Source organism: Anas acuta, chromosome 3 (genome assembly GCF_963932015.1).
Source record: "Anas acuta chromosome 3, bAnaAcu1.1, whole genome shotgun sequence".
NCBI lineage: Eukaryota > Metazoa > Chordata > Aves > Anseriformes > Anatidae > Anas > Anas acuta.
Genome location: NC_088981.1, coordinates 21876711 through 21883904, shown reverse-complemented (window position 1 = coordinate 21883904; position 7194 = coordinate 21876711).

The following is a 7194-nucleotide window of genomic DNA, read 5'->3' as shown; positions in this document are numbered from 1 at the left end:
AATCTTTTATTTAAAGCCCTTCATGTGGTTTCTGACTATTAATTTACCTTCCTAGCTACTTTGTACCCAGAACATTTCTAAAGGCTTGTGCTGACTGCTTGTGTGCCTTGCAGGCATGCCAAAGACCTGGCTGCATGTCGTACATCAGCTTTGAGAAGAACATAACATGTGTTTGATCCACTTGCTCTCTAATTTCACTTTCACAGCTTTCCCAGAGAGGAAGAAGTAGCCCACCCTATAACCTCTGCACCTCCAACCTCTCCAGCTATTACTTATAGCCCTCATTCTCCTTCTCCTTTCTCCACTTGAGCCTGGTCTTCCCGGATGGGAATGACCTTCCCTCCACCCCCACCATTTTTATTATTTCCAAGACACACTATGCATGAAACTGCAAACACCTGGCAGACATTCCAGGGAGTGATCTGCAGTGCGTCTCCTGCACTGTGCAGGCATCTGAGCTGAACCTCATTTTAGAGATCCCAGAGGTCCTCTCAATCAATAATCCATGTACTTTTATGAGAGCTGGATTACAGGGATTTGTAAAGGGGGTGATTAAGTAATGCTTCAAAGAGCAGTTACTACTAACACCTGCAGCATTAATAGGGATCTATTAATGGAAAGTGCACGATTTAGTAATAATCCCTTATTCATAGAAATGCCCCCTGATTTATGCCCTTCAAAATAGACAACACTTTCCATATATCCAACTGGATTTAGATAGATGTGACTTCAACATCTGGCTGAGTGATGACATCTCAACTATGCAGACGTCATGCAGGGGGCCCAGAACAGTTAGCTAGAGAGGGGATAATAATCATGCTCCTAACATTGCTCACCACCTGCATGTTCATGCTGTGTGAAAATGGTTTCCTGTGCTGATCTATCTCAGGTGGTTATCTGCAGGTGCCCCAGACAGACAGACTGAGCATTGTCGATCACTGCCTGGGCACCGGGGAAGGCAGTGTTAACTCTGCTGCTGACATGATGAGGTTAGACACAGCCCCAGCGTCTGGGTTGCAGCCTATCTTACCTGGAAATGTAGAGCTGATTGATTTCCTCCCAGAAAAAGACTTCCCTGTTGATAATCACCGGGTTCTACCCCTGGCAGTCCACAGCAGGACTCTTGCATTCATGTGAAGTACTTTCAGGTCAATGAGTCTCCAAACCAGGACAGAAGTCTGGTCCCCACATGTGCCACACATGGCAGGATCAAATTGAAATGTAACTGAAAAAATGTACGGTCCTTTTACTCTTTCTGAATCCTATACTCTTGTAACACCTTAAGGCCAGAAGAAAACTTAGACTGTGTTGTACAAATTAAACAGAAGCAGGATTCAGATTCCTATAGACAGGTTGCAACTTTCCTGAAGGCAAAAAAAATGACACTGCAAACAAATACCTTGGCTAGATTCAGCCCAAAGAGCTTGCCACCCTGCACAAGCAAGGTGCTCTGGGTTCCAGTGAATTCTGATGTCGGTACTCCACTCCTAGCTCAAGAAATAATGCTCTTCTGTTCCCTTTTGGACTTGCACTTTTCACTTCAGTAGACTTGCTCTGGATTTGTGCCATCATCCCTGAGAGCAGATTGGATACTCAGCAGCCCTGGACAGCTTAATTAAGGGCTGGAACTCTGCATAAATCCATGCAAAACTCTTTATTGTTTGTTTTTAGTTTGCTTTCAAGGCAGAGATCATGACGACAGGTCACTCCTGGATACTCTATAAATTATCTGAGGGGAGAAAGTAATTTTTCAATGGCATGTAGCTGTTACTCCAAACCAAACTTTGATATACTTCTGGGTAAAGTCTGTTGGGAATGTCCAGGCATTTCCAATTCCTGTCATTTTTCTTGTCTGTTTAAGTAGGAAGAAGTTTTGTTTTGTTTCGTGACATGTTTGAAGCATACTGCACAGGTCCTGCCTCTACAAGGCACCACTCAGGTCCTGCCTTTCTCTACCTTCAGCTCTCCCAGAACCACTGAATTTCTCCTGGCTGTGGCTAAATGCAGGCAGCGGCAGGTGAAGGTTCACACTGATTCATGTTCAACCCAAAGTATTTCTGCTGTCACTAGCTAAATGTCCCACTTTTTCTCAGTGCACATGAAAAGTCAACACAAGTGCAGCACAATTCCTGTCACTGGAGACCCCCCATTCATACACAAAGGCTGGGGAGCCTGTGGAGCAGACATACAAATCCCAACCACCAAAAAAAAAAAAAAGCATTTTCTGGTGGCTGCTGAGATGGCTTTTTTGGTGAGGTTTCTTAAGTATGGGTTGTCTCTCTGTTCCTGCCGGATTGTGCTCCTAGCTAGTCACTTGTCAGTACTTTAAGAACTTTTGTTATGGGGCTGCAGAACCACAGAAACTCTAATTTTACAAATCAGGTAAATCATTAGGAAACCTAGTTGTTTTGTGGGGTTTTTAAATTCTTCCATGGACCTCCTTTTTATTTTTTATTGACCAGCATCCAGACTTCACATTCTCTGCAGGTCATGAGACACAGTGTGTTTAGCAGTGATGCCTTCTGGAAGAGTTTCCGTCTGCTGCCTGTCATTATAAATGATGTGCTGTGAGGCAGAAGGCTACAGCTCGACTGGTTGGCATTTGTCACTGCCTTTGGGAGGAAACCTCTTATCTAGAAGCTAGGGGGAGAGCTTTCCAAATTCACTGTTTTACACAAGCCAGCTAGAACTTATCACTCCCCATGTATCTTGCTCTGTTTGTGGAGCACATCCATGTCAGGCTCTGAGTTGTTCCTTCATGGAAACCATTAAAAAAGGTCTTTGTGACTAAAAAAAATATATTAAATCTCTTGGTGTTGGGGTGTTTTTGGTTTTTGTTTTTGGTGTGGGGAAGAGATTTCTATGTTTTGCCCTCTGGTCTCCCAGAGGATAAATTTATGAGAATTTATTAGGATAGATTAGGATAATTTGTTAATTTATTAGGATAAATAACACAGCAATTTCCCCTGCATTCTCCTGTCCTTCAATTAGATGGGACATGTAGGCATGCTAAGTAAAAATGTCTAGGAAGAATAAGTCTTGGGTGAAGACATTTTAAGCATCTATTTTTAAACAAAAACATCTCTGGGAGGTGACAGCAGGATCCATGGGGTACAGTCAGCACCATGCATGCTGAGACGTCACCCTACAGGAGGTTCCTTGTTATGATCCTTGGACACAAAAGGGCGTTTTCATCATGGAGCTGAGATACACACTGCTGCCAGCACCTCTCCTTCCTCATCACCCTGCTCCTTTGATTTAAGTCAAGGCTTCCAAGTCCCATGCTTTTTATGCTCGCACACATAACCTTTTATTTGAAATTCTCCTCTCTGAAATACGTCAGTCTTAGAACTGTTATGCCAGAAACACGTGAGATAAGTATACTCATTGCAAAGTTAAACCAGCTTTCTGCCAACTCTCACAGTGCAGGTGAGCACATCAAGGACTCAGCTGGACCCCAGAGTTAAACTAAGAGGAAGTTTATTGATTTCATTCTCACTTTAAAACTGAAGAAATCTTTCATAAATTAAAATAGTTGCATTGTTAAGCTTTTTACAGTATAAAGTGGACTTGGACAGCAGAACCTAGTAATACTGCATGTTCATAAATTTACTCAACCATGTACTGAGCCACATCCCTTTTAAGTTAAAAAAAGATGTTACGCAGTTGCATATTAATCCCTAATGCATTTTAATATTAAGCAACCCAACCTATTTCTTTGGTTGCTGCTGTATAAAATGAGATCACACTTGGCTGCAGATGCACAGTAGAGTAAGACTGTTGAAGTGTATCTGCTGATAATAAGGATATCTATTCACAGCTGATAATGCTAGTTAACACTTCTGTAGCACTTTCATGCATGCTCTCAAATCACTTCATGTGCAAGTAATACTTTCCAATTCCCTCACCATTCCCGGAAGATCAGAAAGAAACCTTATTCGAGTCACCCATAATATAGGCCATGTAGTCAGTAAAGAAACCAAGGAGAAAATGCTCTTATATTGACTGAACACCACTATTAACTTTAGTTTTTTATTATGATGCTTCCAAACTATCTCCAACATTTTCATGGTGCTTTATTTTATAGTATTTTGAACAGATCTGCCTGCTAGAATAGAAAACACTTAGGAGATTCAGTACTGTGAAAAATCATGTTCCACCTACAGTACATTAATCAGAGTGTTTTTTTAAGCCTAAATGCTTGAAATATGTTTGCCTGATCAAAAGTGTGCTGACTATGCTAGCAAATGCCTTCTTCTGGAAATACAGTTCCATAAGGCCCATATGACCTGTCAGCACTGTCCATTCTTTGTACTAATTATGGGCTCCTCCTTAGGGATGGAAGTTGCATTTGGTTTGCTTCAGGATCCAGTGTTTCAGATGCTAAACCAAACCACCTGTGTATACAAAATGGATAGAGATCTCAAGCAAACTGGTCATCTTTCATGATCTTTCCATTCCTTCTGCTTTGGCCAGAAATCCAAAGCTATTCATCTCTGTTGTGGTATCACAGTGTCTCTAGTCCTGGGTGGACAGAGACATACAAACACTGAAGGACACACTGAGGAAAAAGTGAAGACCTGTTTTCTTCTTAAACTAATTCAGAAGCTCTGGCAAAATTGTGCAGAGTGGTTTTATTTTGTTTAATACACTTGCCTGGGCCTTTGGTATATGTGTGAGCAGTGCTACTTTCATAGCTGATGGAAGGGATCTGATGCCGTGTTAATTGCAGCGTTTCTGTGGCAATGCTGCCAGAAATGTAGAGCCAATTGGGATTTTTTTAGTCAAACATGGTATTTTGCCTAAAGCTGATTCTCCCAGGAATACACTAGTCTTGACAGAGATGTCATCGGAAAGGTTTCTTAGGACCAGGATGGAATTTTTAGCGTGAGCCATTTGCAAAGCAGCAGACATCCCTGTATTTCCCATATGCTGAGTATGCTCTGTCATGTCAGCCTCTCACATCCCTGTGCAAGTGCCCTACCTACCGACCCACTGCTCCACGTCTTCTGGTTCTTATGCAAAGGTTTGAATGCTTTTGTTTCCTATTCCACAATAGGATGAGATCTCCTAGATCAGAAAAAACACTTGTTACTTAACGCCACATCAGTAAGTGGCACAGGACCTTCTCTGCAGCCAAAGACTTCAAGTCCCAGCTCTTTCAGGGCATACTCAGCATGCCTATTATTTCCAGTAGGACTGCAGGTTTCAGTAAACTTGGCTTACAGCTTCTCTGTTTTCTTCAACACCACAAAGCACAACATTAGTGCTTTGCACTCTGAGCACATCAGCGTCGCAGAGCTTTTCCTTCATGCTCTCAGAACACGGCTGCTGCAAAGAACAGGAATCCTGGCCCACAACCAATGGAAAGTGCTAAGGGATCATTAGGGTCCAACCAGACCAGACAAAACTCTCATTTTTAAGGCTTCATCTGAAACACCCACCCACTGTGAAGTGAACGGGACTGAATTTATCTTGAGGAAGATAAAGGCTGAGTCAGCCCAGCTGGGACTTGAACCTGTGGTTAGAGAAAAGTTACGCACACCACATTTGAAGGTTAAACCACAAAGACATCCCCATGAGCTAAGGTAAACATACCATCATTTACCCTTCCTATCTTTTGCTTGCCAAGCTATGTATTATGTGTATAGCAAAATATGCATATAACTCAACTGCTGGAACAAACCTGGGAGACTTGAATAAAACCAAAGTCCACCCTGTCCAGGATACATGTGTAGCAGAATGGCACCCTTATTCTCATAAAAGGCAAAACAGCACAGCCTTGGTTTCCTAGAAAGGTCTCCTACTATGGATTGAATTTGGGCCCCTATCCCAAGCCAGCTCTCAGAACAGAATAGACTCCTTTCACCTCAGCCATGGTACTGTATAATGCAAACTGCTTCTTTGTCTGAACCATCTTATGGGGAAGACAAATAAAGGCTGGGAAGATTGTTCTGAAGGGAATACAAATCAGATGCATTTAAGTTTGCAGAAGAGAAGCAGTCCAGGCTTGGTGCCTAACATAATAACAGGAGGAGAAACCGGGTCAGGAGCTATTGCCCTCCAGAAGCTCAATCCTCCTTGTGAATTCAAGAGGGAAATTATCATTGACTGCACTGGGACAGGAATGAAGCCTTGGAGAGAGACTGGGAGAAGTACCTTTAACAGGGCTGGCTTAGAAAAGTCATCACCTCCTGCTTTCTTCATTTTGTCTCTCAAAGGAATGCTCCCCACCAACAGCTGTGTTTGCTCTTTCAGGACTTACCCATCCCGAGTAAATTCACCTTGATCTCGTCACTGAGGAACTGATGGGAAAATGAGGTCAGGTGGTGAGAACCATGAAAAGAAACAGCATACACAGATGGAGCTACATTCCTATTTTTTGCATCTACTTTCTGATACCCAGGTCTTTCTGCTCATGTTTGAAAGCCGGTGTGGGTGATGTTCCGGTACAGTGCACTATGCATGCTCCCCTTTAACCTCAGTCTCCTAGCTTCCTTGATCCACTGCACCACCTTGCTTTACCTAATTTATTGTTTGTCCATCAGATTCAAAATGCTTTGCCTCAAGTACCTTGAACACTTGCTGAATAATTTAATTCAAGTTTAACACTAAAAACAAAATGATCTTCATTTTTAGGCAAATTATTAAGTTTCACACTTTGTTTTGTTTCTAACACCTTTGTTTCTAACACCTGTTTCTAATATCTTTGTTTTAATATCTATTAAAACTGAGTACGTTTTCCAGTGCATACTTTCCTCTCTGAAAATGATTTCTTCTTTGAGTGTGTGTTTAAGAAAAGTCCGCAGCTCCAGCTCTTCTCACAGGATCCTTTCTCCTTAGGTGTACATGTATATGTTTGGTTTGGCTGTAGAGACCAAATACTATATAAGACGTATTCTCTACCTTGTGCTTAGCTAGGTGAACTTCAGCAAGTTCATCCTTTATGCTAAAGTTCATTTTTCTGCATGTGAAACAGAGGTAAGATGAAAAAAACTTTCCAATCTCATAATAGAGCCACCTGAATGCACTGGGCTAGGGTGTGCATTATCCCTATTCCTCTACCACATCACAAGATGCAGTGTAACATGCATCAATGGGAGCTCGCTTGGTTTTTCAAGGTAGGCAACTTTGCTTCCTTAATGAGGTAGCCTCTCCCTACAGACCCATATCTTGTCTATCTTCATATGCTAA